At 41.9% G+C, this 13632-nt stretch overlaps 1 protein-coding gene across 1 annotated transcript in view; it reads left to right on the top strand.

The window, feature by feature from the left end:
• SPO11 (SPO11 initiator of meiotic double strand breaks) overlaps positions 1-13632 on the top strand; it is a 331627-nt gene that overhangs the window by 192606 nt on the left and 125389 nt on the right. Inside the window, exon 4 of the mRNA XM_083801833.1 lies at positions 11066-11195. The gene's annotated coding sequence lies outside the window, so the exon portion shown is untranslated. The remainder of the gene's footprint in view (positions 1-11065; positions 11196-13632) is intronic.

Below are 13632 nucleotides of genomic sequence, written 5' to 3'. Positions count from 1 at the left end.
ATTCAAGGGCTTCACATTTCATCAGCATCCTTAATGAGCTTGAGGTGCCTCTAATAAATCTCAGCCCTTTTAATGAATTCTTTATAGCTCTTAACTGCTTTAGATAGAGGTTGACGAGTGTAACCGGTAGCGCAAAATCTTGGCATGCAATAAGACGAACAGCCCCATCCTTTCCCTCTGGCATCCCATCTGAATTTTTGCAGCAGAGATAACCAAGAATCTGTCACTGCTATGAAGTTTGAAATTTAATTAGGAAACTAATAAAACAGCTCTCATATAGTACTGCAGTTGCCTAGGAGATATTATGTATTGTTTAAGAGCTTCTACCGATGGAGCAGGATTGCATGTGTTAGAGATCTGTTATTTGAGTGAAGAGGGTTTAAGATTGACTGCTTCTCTTTCGTAAACCATTTCCTAGTAGGGTTAATAATTTACTAGAAAGAAATATTGGTACTCCTTGAATGGGCCATTTTATGCACCATTGAGGAGCAGAGACTAAGAGATTAGTTTCAAATACCGCTCATTTCAGAAAGAGATTGGGGGCTCTGTCTCTCCCTCCACTTCCCCTACAGTTTCCATTCTCAGTTGGATTCTCAATGAAAAAGAGCCCCTTTTTTATTTTTTTTTTTAAATTTTTTTATTTGTAACCCCAATGCTCTGGAAATCATCCTAGCACAGTTAGAGCTCTCCTCTTTGGGCTTTTCAGAGACAAAAACTGGGGTAAATTGTCTCAGCTGTAGTGGAGGAGCCATACATGATTGCAAGAGTAGAATCAGATTAGATTCCTCACGATGGATCTTGCTGTAAGATCTGCCCCCGAGTAAATGCTTGGTGTTTTATGTCCGGACAAACTCTTGATTCAATGGAAGTTTTGGCACTAATTTCAAGTAAGGGAGTTTTGGTTTGGTACAATTAGTTTCAATGCATATCATAATTAGTAGACTGTATTTTATTTTGTTGGTATACTCTATAAAACATAGTCCTATTGACTAATCTATAAGTATGAAGCTACTGTATGCAGTTAGTACTAGAATTCATAAGAAAATGGTTTTATTGTACCTAAAGACCTTTTAAGATTTCAAATCTTTTTCCCATAGCTCATCAGAAAACCACTAAACTTTGTATTTGTGTTTAGATTATTTTTTTTTTGCAATATGTCAACTTATATTTCAAAATGAATAGTTTCTTCAAATAAAACTTTTGTTGTGAAAATGCCAAGGAAAGCTTGTTTGACCATTTCAAACCATTGTTTTTGGAAGAATAATTGAAATTCAAAAAATCTACTGAAGCTGTCCCACCCCTCCAAACTATATCTGTTTGGGCAAAGCAGCATATTCCCGCAACAAAAAGAAACCACATTAAAAGTATTGACCAAGTCTATTTAATATTTATTGCTCTTTGATAACTGAAGAGAATATGAAAATCTTCTCAGCAGGGCGCCAGGAGAAGGATTTTCTTGGAGAGCAGTTTTACTGAGAAAATTGTGGCTCCATTATGATTTTCTCAGCTGAGGACCTGGCCTTTTGGCCCCTCAGTAAATGAACATCATGAGTTTTTTGCACTTCCTGGAAGCTCCTGGTAAGGGGATTTTATTGTTCGAGGCTGCAGATAGCACACTAAGCTGAAATGGAGACAGTTGTTTTCCCAAAGCGCTCGGATTGCAGTAGGCTGCAGAGAGGGTGGTATATGGGTTTGTGCAATAGCGTGATTGTTGGAGCCATCCAGTGACAGATGTAGTTAAACTGATTTATTATCAACATAAAGGGTGTTCAATAATAATACAACAATGATGAATCCTCACTTTCTGCTGAAAGGCAGCAACTCATGGCCTGTGGCAGGCAGATGACTGAACTTGTAAGATGAATTCTACAGACTTCAGCTCAACAAAATCACAATGTTTATCCTTTAAAAATAAGAGAGATCTTCAGCCTAATTCCAGTCCTCCAGAGTAAAACACTCTGAAGTCAATCGTATTTTCACAACAGCTCATAGCTTTGTCTTAACGACCGATAACAAGTGTCTCAGTGGCAGCATTTGTGGAGCAGCAAGGATCTTTATCTGGCTGTGACACGGGTGGTGTCAAGTGAGTCATTTTACCTTGATGAACTATAGTGACCTCATTAGGGTTTTGTGAGCCACGACTGACTAATGAACGTGGTGCTGAGCTCCTTCCGCAAGGTAGCGAGTTCCCTTGAGCCAAGCAGTTGATGAAATTATATCCGTGAGCATCTGACCTATCGGGCAAGCTTTGCGCTGAGCCGATGGCAGAGTCCGACCAACAACATATCGTTAAGACTTTTTTATGGTTAGGAATGAGTTGCATGGACTGAAATGGTTTTCCTGCAGGCTGAAAGGCTCTTGGGAATGTTATTTGGTTATGGAGCTTGCTGCCTCTCAGTTATGGGTTTGAATCCAGCCTTATTAACTTACTGAAAAAATATTACACCTTATCCCTACTGGAGGGGCCGTGCTCTAAATGGGATGTCCATAACATGACTGAAAGTCATATTTTGTGCACAGAATATGGGGTGCAGCCATTCAGAAGCACAAATGAATATGAATATGCCACAGGCATCACCTAGGAGGGGAACACCTTGGAGTAAGGATGGGGTTAAACTTCCATCTCCGTGGTATAATTACTGAGAGAAATGGGCTGCTTGTAATTATGATGATATTAAACCTGATAAAATGTTTGGGCTAGATTTTTTCCTCATTTATGCTGGTATGAATCAGGAGACTGAGAGGAGATCTTGGCCAAATGGAGTTCTTCAGATAAACCTCAGGCTAAATGAGATTGAAATCTTTCACTCCCATGATAACCCTTCAAACAGCTTGTTTGCTCTTCTGTTAGAAGCCAGGTATATTTATGGTGCAAACTATACAAAGATCACTGCTATTAATTAACTGTGTTCTAAAGTTCTTAATCTCATCCTCTTCAGGAGCACTAAAATAATTTACATAAAAAAACAATAGTGTTGAAAAAGTTTCCATCTGTTTTCTATCTTTTCCAAGAAATTTTTAGATGTTGGCCCTTTTCCCAGCAGACCATCTCCCCGAGGAAGCATATCTTGACCAAGATGCCTTCCCAAACTACACTGATTAAGGTGGTTCTATGTGAGTCATGGGGACTTTCCTCCTCTTTCATAAGATATGAGTGATTCTCTTTGGGGAGGAAAACAACAAAATCAGTGTTTCTAGTCAGGAGAAAGCATGATAACCTATAAGTGTCACCTGATTTTAACTGATGCAGACAGAGCTATATAGGGGCTAGACTGTCAGATGATGTAAATTGTGCAACTCCATTGACTTGCTGATGAGCTGTCCTTAAAAATTCCATGTGTAAAGTCAGCATATGACATCAGTAGATCTGGTATAGCAACATGGCTTTGGATGCAAACCATTTCTAACACTGAACAGATTCAAAAGCAAAATGAAAAGATATTTATGAAAGAATCACAAGCAAAATCTAAATAAACAAACTTATTTATTTGCAATGCATAATTTCAGCAGTTTTATTTATGACGATTCCTTGGTTCTGTTACAGATAAAAGCTGTTATACAATATGTTATCTCTGACTATCTAGCAATCATTCTTAATTTTATTTACTTAAATACTTGCAAGCTTTCTTAGCACATACAGCTACAAAGTAATGAGAAAATTTTGATTGCTAAGCGTAACTTCTCTAAATCACTGTTCTCGTAGCAGAAGTTCTAAAGAAGAAATAAAAATAGGAAGGTCTTCTACAGCAGGCCACTCCACTCCTGAGCTCTCCTCTCAAGTGAAGAATAAAAAGAATAAACTCCTATTTTTGTACATTCTGTACACTTTACACATCACCGGCAATGTTGCAAGAAATTAACAATGAAATTAATGGTGTTAAATTCATAACAACAAAAAACACATCCCACAATGATGAAAAATTGGCCTGTGCCAAATAGAATAAAATTTCTAAAATTTGGCTGTTACAGAGAAAGGAGAAGAAACTCCTTGTAAAGAAGGGAATACACTTTTCCGTGAAGATGGTGACAGAAGCTGACATCATAGCAGGGGATCAGCAAAACTGCTACACTGACTCCAGGTTTCTGTGGCTTTCCCAAATTCTGAACGTGTCCATACAGCTGTGGCTCCAGTTCAGGTCAAAACTGGAAAGCAACTGACTCCAATGGCAAACTTTGTGTCTGAGGGCATGTGAATATCACAAGAGTAACTAATGTTGCAAAATTTTTATTATCTGGGGCACAAAAAGCCCCAAAAATGCAGCTCATGGGATTTTGCCATTCCTGCTGCAAACTCCCCTGGTAGCATTTTGTTGCAGTCACAAGCAAAAAGCCCTCGCTGTCTCAGAGATGTGGGCAGCAACTTTTTAGTCTTTAAGATATTTTTGAGTAAATACTTCACTCGTTCTCCAGGTCTCTGAAGAATTACTTTATGGCTCCTTCTCCCCACCAACTGCTGTTTTGAATCCTTTGTTTTAGTCTCCCATGCCAAGAAGATAAGAATTGTCTTTTAGAGTTGCGTGTTCTCCTCTGACGGATCGAGGCAGTTTGGAAGTCATTTCATAAGTCTCATTTGGTCCCAGATAGGTGCTCAAGCCAGGCAGAGAGCCCATGGTGCAGGGAAGTGGTGCCAAGGGGGCGATGCGTCCCTCTGTCCCATGCTGTGGGATGCAGCCCCCTGCCTAGACTCGTCCTGCTGCAGTCTGGCAGGACTGAGTCCTCCTCCTGCAGTGCAGCACGGGGCTGCCCCTGGCAATGTGCAATTCGACCTTTTCAGCACTTTGATAAATGGCTATCAAAAAGTTGTGTTCCCCCCAGGTAAGATGCAATTGCTGCCTGGGAAGCAGCGTTACATGCAAGAACAGCAGAAACAGAAAAGTCCTGCATGCACTTTCTGCTGTCTCCATTTCAACCAGATTTCACCAAGATTTACACCTCTGAGTAGATAAACAGAATGGCATGCAACAAGGCAGGAATCAACTCTGCCATGTATAAAAATGGTTGGGTTTTATTTGTCCTGGTGCCACTCGGGTTTATCTGCACTTTGCGGATCTGAACTGGCCCTCTGGGTCAAAGACAACACCTTAGCAAAGAGCAGCAGCCAAGCCCACAGCTGAGTCTCCTTCTCCTGGAGCCGAGGTGTGCGGGCTGACGAGCAGCACCTGCCTCCTGCCCCTGCTGAGCCCCTGGCCACCAGCAACACTGCATGCCCCAGGCCGGGATGCTCTGGGAAACGGGCATCTCTGCTTCCTCCAGCTGGGCGTTAGATGACCCCGACACAGACGAGGATGGTGGCGGGAGGGAAAGGACTTTGTTCCTCGCCTCCATTTGAACTAACAATTCACATCGCCCTGCTATTTTCACACAAAAGGGTATTTGGTAATTTTGTATTCTATAACAATGAGTCTGGTATTTCCGTAGCGATGCATATTGTTATAATCTCTCTCTGCTTTGTTTCCTCGACATATTTTTTTATTAAAAAGTCTTCCCAGTCTTAAATAAGTACAGAATAAGTGTGGTCATTCTGGGAACATGAGAGGCCTGATTATCTGACCATCAAAGCCTATGCCGTAAACAGGATACTAGTAAACAGGAACTGAACCCCATATGGAGAGTTTGTGGTTTTCTTCAGCCTCTGTTTGTTATGTCTTACATCCTGTTAATTATAGAAAAAGAGCTGGAAAGTTGGAAATAATCTTTTCTCCAGATTATTTCCAGCTTCCCTCAGATAGAAGAAAATGCAGTATAGCACTGTCTTACCTTGCTTCCTTCAGATGTAAAGCATTAAGACAATTCATTCCAAGGGGATCACTTTTCAAGGGGATTATGAGTAGATTTTTTTTTTAATTACAGCATGAAAATTAAGGTCTTATATCATCTTATTCAGGGAATCCTTCTTTTAATTTTAGCACCACTTTTTGGTGTATTGTTTGGAGTTTGAGATCTTTTGCTGCCTTTTTAGAGATTTGTATGATTGATTTAATTCTGGGTAGGTGCGTTCTTGGAACAAAACCAGATGACAATCTACTTTAAACTCATCTTTTTCAAGTTATTTATGCTGTTAAGAAGTTTTGCTGGTAGTGTACCTCTTCTAGCCTGCTGGCATCACTTGCTTAGCTGCAGAGGGTTGTCCGTGCATCTGAGAGGTTTCTCCAGAGTTGGCCAGAGCAGTGGGCAGTGCAGAGAGCTAAGCTTAATTCCCACTGCTTGTTCTTGTTCTTTACCTTTGCTTTCTATGAATGATCGCCCATTTTTCCAACGTGATTCAGCCCAAATTTCCAATGGTGACAAAATGATTGAGAAGCAAAACACTGGAAAGCTTTATCCCTGAAGTTCTGCATTTTGCGGTACTTTCCCATTTTTTCTTAACAACCTGCTTTGGAGGTCTGGTGCCCGAGGGAGCCATCTTGGAGGACAGTATAAGAGGTTTTGCTTTGTTTAGACCCACTCTTATCGGATTAGGCTTTGGTTTTGCAAAACAAAAAGCCAAAATCTATTTGGTTCAAGGTTCCATGTTATCTGTGATGAATTGACAGTGCCAGCCACTGCTGATGTTTCTTAGACAGCCCTGAACCAACGACCACAAATAAATCTCCTGTTATGTTATTTTTCAGCTCTCTACTCTCAACACTGTTTCTTTAAACAGCTCTCTGATGCTAACCATCTGCTCCAAATTGCTGCATTACTCTTCAGCTCTGTAAGGCCAAGTCTCATGCGCTCTACCCCCAGCAGCAGGCTCAGCATCCAGGCTCAGGCTGAGTCCTCCCTCCACGACACGGAGCCCCAGCTGCTATCGGGTCTTGTCCCCGATAGATGGAGGAAGATGGGAAGATCTCCCCTGCCCCATATCCCCAGGCTCAAGGCCCTGTAGCGCCTCCAGTCTCGGGTCTGCTGTTGGGACAGCAAAATCCTTTCAGGATTATGGGATCACCAGAAAGAAAGGGCTGCCTCCGAACGAGATGGGTGGGATGTTATAAAAAAAAACCACTTAGTTCTTGCATAACCCTGCTCCCATTAAACTCAAGGAATAAAACTTCTACCAACTTTACCAGGAGCAGAGTGCGGCTAGTGAGAGCTTTTGAAGATCCCACTGTATAGCTGCACCCATTTTATGTATCCATTTTAATGACATGATTAATAAAATACCAATAGAGCTCCAAACAGTTCTGTGTTCGTTTTCCAAAGCAGTTTGACTCATCTGTAATCATAACCAGACTTCCAATTACACTGGATTTTAATTGTTCTTCTTTAAGGATAATTATTAGTACTCTGAAAAAAATTAATGTGAGTAGCTGGTGATGAGTAGGAATAGGCATCCTCGCTTCTCCCAGCCTGTTCTGTCATTTGAGTTATGAGGAATGTAATCGGATATGTGACACCCAGACAGAGTGGTTTCCAGGATCTGAGAGTGCTCTGTTTCAGTTAATGTGTTAATTTGGGCTCCATCTTCTCATTTGTTCTGCTTTGATCTATCATTTCATAAAGCCAAAGCACCAGATGAAGTGTGCGTGCTTGATTTATGTGCAAGACTGCATTTGCATACACATTAATATTTTTAAAGTTTTATTCCAAATTTCTGCAAGCCATGGTATGGAGTAATATGAGCTGTAATTTCACACTGCATGGCAACGACTGGTGGGAATAAAATTGTCCTGCAATTTGGCCATATTCACATACCAGCAGCTATTTTCCATTTGGAAATTTTGAATATTACCAATTGAAATATATCTGTAAGCAAGCTGTAAGGCGAGGCATTGCAGGAGCTGAAGGGCATGGAGCAGGAGGCTGAACCTCATGCTCACCCTATCTGGATTTTAAAGAACCGAGATTAAAGTATCAGCAAGAGGGACTTATTCTTTCTGCCTGAGAAGTAAAGAAAAACCCAGGAACTTGATCACGCAGAAGGCTTTCACATGAGTGCTTAGAAAGAAAAATCCTGACTGGGAGAACAGTTAGGACTGAATTTTCTCATGTGCTGTCTGAGAGGTTAAATTTACTTTTGTGCACAGCATAGGGCTGCTTTTTGGCATGGTGGTGTTTATATTCATCTAGTTAAAATGCCAGTGCCAGGATCCCGCTGCCATTTATCCATAAGCACAAATTATACATGTGTAAGGAGGGCGTCATTCTGACAAGCTGGGTCTTTAAACTTTCATGGCTTTGGAGAGTTGTTTTTTTTTTTTTGTTTGTTTTTTTTCCTCTGACACCTAGCCCAAGGGGGTTAGAGCTGCTAAGAAATGATTGAACTGTTGTAATAATTTCTTTTTGAAATTCTTGCTGGATCCTTTGAGACATAAGGTAATACCATAATGTGAATATAATCATATAATCCTTTTAGTTTTATTATAGTAATTATTGGAATTAGAACAGTATTGTTTTAATAATACTGTTTTTCTTCAAAGTGCTCCACAAGCTCCATATTATAATTCGTTTTATTTTAAAAAAGGCTCCCGGGGGAAATGCTGATTTTTAGAAATGTGCAGTTTTACTTAGAAAATATCTGTTTCAGTGCCACTTCCACCCACGATGGTGAAATTTAGGAAAATTTCAGGAAGAAAAGGTCAGGATACTAGTCTACCACTCTGCCAAACATCTTGGCCGGTACAGCAGAGGGGTGGAGGGCTCTGGTTCAGCCTCTGCTCTGCAGGTTTCAGATGGGGACCTGGGACTTTGCACTTCGGTTAAATAAGCTGCTCCCTGAACTATCAGATAAGCCGGATCTCCCCTTCTCCAGCTGGAAATATTTGACTGTTCTTTGCTAGAATTAAAAGCTCTGCTTGGGTTAGTTTGATTTCTGGTTGATCGGCTGACTACAGTGAGGCTGGTTTGTGTTTGGTCGGGAGGATCTCTGCCCCGTCGCTGCTGGGGCTTTGCATGTCACGCTGGGGAGGTTTGCCGAGTGGGAAGACTTTCCCCTTTCCTAGAAGTGGTCGGTAACTGGATTTGCCTGCCAAAGTCTAGGACTTTATTCAGTAGAAAGATCATCTTAACCGTAAAAGTGATGTCCTCTGCCCTCTGATGGTTACTGATTTGAATGTGTCTGGTTCATGGCCTGGCTCACCCATGGATCTGAAGTTTTAAAGTGGCTTGCTCAGGGCTACCAGCCTTTATCAGATCTGGACTCAAACCCAGAGGCGGCTGGGTTGGAGAGCCACCCGCTCAGCCAGAAGACATCTCTTTCTCTCCATGTCCTTTTTGCTTCATAAATGTGTAGCACAATTTTGCCTCCTTTTAGCTTGTCAGAATAATCTAATCCAGACATTTCTGATTTAAATTAGAGCCATTTCCAACTAACAAACTTTCAGAACCGCCTCTCCTTCTAATCCCTTCTTATTTATTTATTTTTATATATCTTGTCTTGACAAATTATGTTGCTTCATGTCATCTCAAACGATGTGGTATAAAATTAAAAGAAAAGCCACTTTGTAATGTATCAAAATGTTATTAAAAAACCCCCCAAACGTTTCTCGTTTTTGCTCACAACTAATCCCAAGTGGCAGCGGACTGTGAGGTTTTCTGTGAATGCATTTACAATAGGAGCCAACCACACATTTCACTGAATCAACAGGCTTGTCTTGAGATATTTATGACATGATTGTTGAAACTTCTGTTTAGTCAGCCATCCCCAGGAAAGACGGCATTTTTGATAGTGCCTGAAGGAATTGGGCACATGCTGTCAAAAGGGTCTTCGAAACACCTGAAAGCCCACTGAAAACAGAGCTTGGACAGCTCGGTCAGTTAGGGTCTTGCAAATATAGTGCCGGCTTCCCACTGCAAAGGGGATGGAATTGGGATGTGTAACACCCCCACCAGCTGGAGCCAGCAGCAGCGCAGCTCTCTTCACCATCACCAGCAGCGACAGAGCAGCAACAATCCCATTTTGTCACGGGGACTGAGACACTACCCTTAGCTCTGGATGTGTCACCTATAAAAACTAAACTAAACTAAAATCATTGTCTGTCTGCACAGCTTAGGGGCTGACTTTCTGTCACTCCCAGGGAGGGTGCTGCCCTTCGGTTCACCCAGGGAAGGCGGGTTGCCTCTGAGCTGCGACTCTGGCTCGCTTCTGATGGAGGACTACGTGCCAGTTAGCAAGCATCCCATTGCTCCGCGTAACGTTTGTAGTCTGAGTTAACTCCGGGGCAAGCAGGAGCTGTTTCGGTACGTGGGTCTCCATCTGTAAGACCCCTGAGGAGTGTTAGCAGCAGACCCTGTTCCCTGCAGATGGAGGGCAGAGGCTTCTTCTGCAGTGGCCACATCGGTGCGAGGGCAAAGCCTGCCCGGGAGACCGCGCCGCCAGGCTGAAGCCAACCTCGGTCCCGGCTCCCCAGCCGCCGCCTCTTACCACAAGCCCTCCGAGTGTCATCTGAATTATTTTTCCAACTAGAGCCAGACTGCTTCATCATGTCCTCGGTATGAAAAAACTTGCGAAGGGGACAACCTTTGATCCCTAAAAGCTTTCAGAAGTGTTAATTCCATGTCTGGAATATTGTCACGAAGCGGCCGAATTCCAGTGCGCAGAAGAGCACAGGCTGCACCCGGGGGGGTGAATGCAGCCTGCTCAAAGCTGTGCCATGTGGAGAAGGGCACTTCTTGCTAGGCTTTGTGTTTGGGCTTTTATGATGCTTTTAATATGAGAGACTCTTATCATGGTTCATTTACTTCCATGCTTGTGGTTTTGCCACTGGGGAGCAATTATAGGATCCTGTGATTCATGCTCAGGGAAGAGCTGAAGTTTAGATGGTGAATTATGTGGCTATTTTTTGGTGGACTTTTGTTGGTATCGAGCTAGAAGATGTTAATGCACTTTGGTCCAATTAAGCTGATGATTATCTTGTGCATGGCCACACGGCGTATTTTGTTAGCTACGCTCCTTGACTGTTTGGAAAGGAAATACCGATAGAAATTTAAACACAAGCTGTTAATGATTTGCTTTGCTACAATAAAGACAGGCTCTTAATTAAGATCCACTATGGTTTTTTCCAGTGATTTTTTTTTTATTTGCTTTGAGTTTCCAGAATGTCTATGCTCTAACCGTTTCATTTTGTTTCCTTTTTTGTCCCACCAGTACTGATGTCACTTGGAGATTTGATTGTCAACATCATAAAAACAGCACCAGAAAAAGCCACAAGATATTGCATAAAGTCCAGAATGACTGAAAATTGGAGGACTTTTTCAGAAGATATATTTTTTCACTGGTAAGTAGGTGGAGCCATTTTATTTTTCCCGATTGCAGTCTAGAACAATTCAAATTTCTGAGACTCGTATTTTGATGTCATTGATCATCTTGCTGGAACAATGCGGCAGTGTTTCTCCCCAGTGTCATCATTGTAAATTATATATGTTTCATACTTCATTATTAATTAAGAACAGTTTTCTTCCATTTAAATAATATTATTTCTCGAGGTGGGAAGAGGATTTCTTTGACTATCATCCTTCATTAAATTAGCCGTAGAAATGGTTTGCATCTTCTGAGGTTGAATGTAAATCTAAGCAAAACTGTTATTGCAAAGTCTGAAACTGGGCACAACTTTTTGCAGCCCTGAGGCTCAGATGAAGTCTAGAGTGATGGTCAGAAGAGTCCTCAAATGAGATGAAGGAAGGAATTTTAAGGAAAAAAACACATATGTGAATGTTTGTTCTCTTCTCAAGCATTTGATGGGTTTGAAAATTGCACCCAAAGTGGAACATTAAGTTCAACCTCAACTGTGGAGGCTTTGGGTAAGAATTTGGAATCCCTTTGTAGCATTTTAGTGATGGAAAGAGTGCGGGGAAATGTTGCAGCTGGCCCTCATGGGAGCAGATCACCCTCTGGGGAGGTTTGTGCGAAGCTCCACTGCTACAGGACGGCTGCAGAGCAGCACCAGAGCGGGGCATCTGAGCCATTGTCCTGGCTGGGACTGGCTCTGAAACTCAGGGAGTGAGAATTACCTTCTTCATGCTTCCTCCTCTTTCTCAACAATGTTCTACATTAAGCACTGATCAGATGCAGTACAGCTTCAGAGCAAGTTTTTTTTTCCTCTGTTAATTGTCCTTCTGTGAAAAACAGCCCTCCAACAGAAAGTCGGTCATCTGCCTGATGTATTTACTGATAGCACACAAGAAACACTTCTGGAATAATTACTTGAATTAAACTGAATACCATATTTTCACCTGGTATATTCAGATTTCTTAATGGAGCTTTTTGGGTTGTTAACCTTCTGCTACCTTAACCTCTTTAAGACATGAGAGAGCCGTAGAGGGAGAAATACGTGTTCCAAAAGGGGATCTCTGCCCTGCGGACATAGGTTCCCAAACCATTACATAATCTGGAGCATCTGACTCAGACAGTGATGGGTCTTGGACAGGAGCAATTAACCCAAAATAAATTATCCATTGTGAACAGTATACATAACACGACTTCACACAGTGTGTCTCGCTTTGATAATATTCCTCCACAAATTTACATGACACAAGGAGAAAAGAAAAGGAGGGATGTTTCTGTTTTGGTTTTGGGTTCTCTGCAGCTGAAAAGGAGTTTGTTTCTTTTCCAAGAAATTCAACCTTACTCTTACACTTACTCTAACCATATGGCACATCGTCATTGGTTTGAAATGCTGCTCCTTGAAATAATTCTGGAGTCTTAAAACTCACGGGAAAATCTCTCTCCCTTGTTTTTTTAATAGCTAGAGGGGAAAACTGTTTCCAGAACAGCTCCAGGTTTGATGCAGACCGGGTCACTGCAGTTTGACCCAAGCTGGGAAGCTGTGGACCATGACTGTGATTGGCAACTCCACCTCCTGGAGGTGCGGGCTCTGCAGAGAAGCAGTGTGTGATGTTTTGGGGATGTGAAACGGGTACTACGTGCGATGCTCTCAAACACGTTCTGCTGTTGGACTCTTTCCTTCATGGACTATATAAACAAACAAGAGATTACGGGGCACTGGAGCCTGATCTGGCTGCAGTTTCTGTTAAAAATAAAAAATAAAAAAAATAAAAGGATAAACTGTCCACAGCAAAACATGTTATGGAAACCTAGTTTTTAGGCAACAAAAAGCATGGATCACTGATCAAGACTGGGGATGTGAAAGGAGCAGAAAAGAAGCAGTGTAGTGATATGCCTTGATTTTATATGCTTTCTAGGGGACGAAGCGTAGTCAGTCGCAGCCACCTGACATCCTACCACTAAGCAGGGACGTTTGATTTCCACCAAAGGAGCTCAGAGTTAAGAGGATTTCTGTTACTGTTTAAAAGTGAGAAGCAGGACCTGTGGCCTGGCATTTGGTGGGCAGCAGCTGGAAGGCTGGGCTCCTGGACTGGACAGTGAGAGGGGGACCTTCAGTTCCTCCAGGTTCTCCCCCTCTTCATCAGTTCTGACTTGGTCTTTCCCTGACTTAGGTTCATCCAGATATTTGTCAGACAAGCTTTAAAAGAGCAAAGCAGAAAGGCTGTCTTTTCCATTTAACACAAAAGAGCTGTTTTCCTAGGTATCATCCTAGTGTCTATCCTAAAACTGTATAAAACATTCTGTCAGTTACAGAATATACACAAATAAAATATACACACGGGGTTTAGGAGGATGAAATCCAGATGGAAGGTTGTTTTCTCAACAGCAAACATGGGCCAAACCCTAATGTGCTGCAGACTGGCACAGCT

Source organism: Anser anser, assembly GCF_964211835.1.
Source record: "Anser anser genome assembly, chromosome: 16".
Classification (NCBI taxonomy): domain Eukaryota; kingdom Metazoa; phylum Chordata; class Aves; order Anseriformes; family Anatidae; genus Anser; species Anser anser.
Note: the sequence above shows the minus strand (reverse complement) of the source record. Positions and strands in the feature narration are given on the sequence as shown.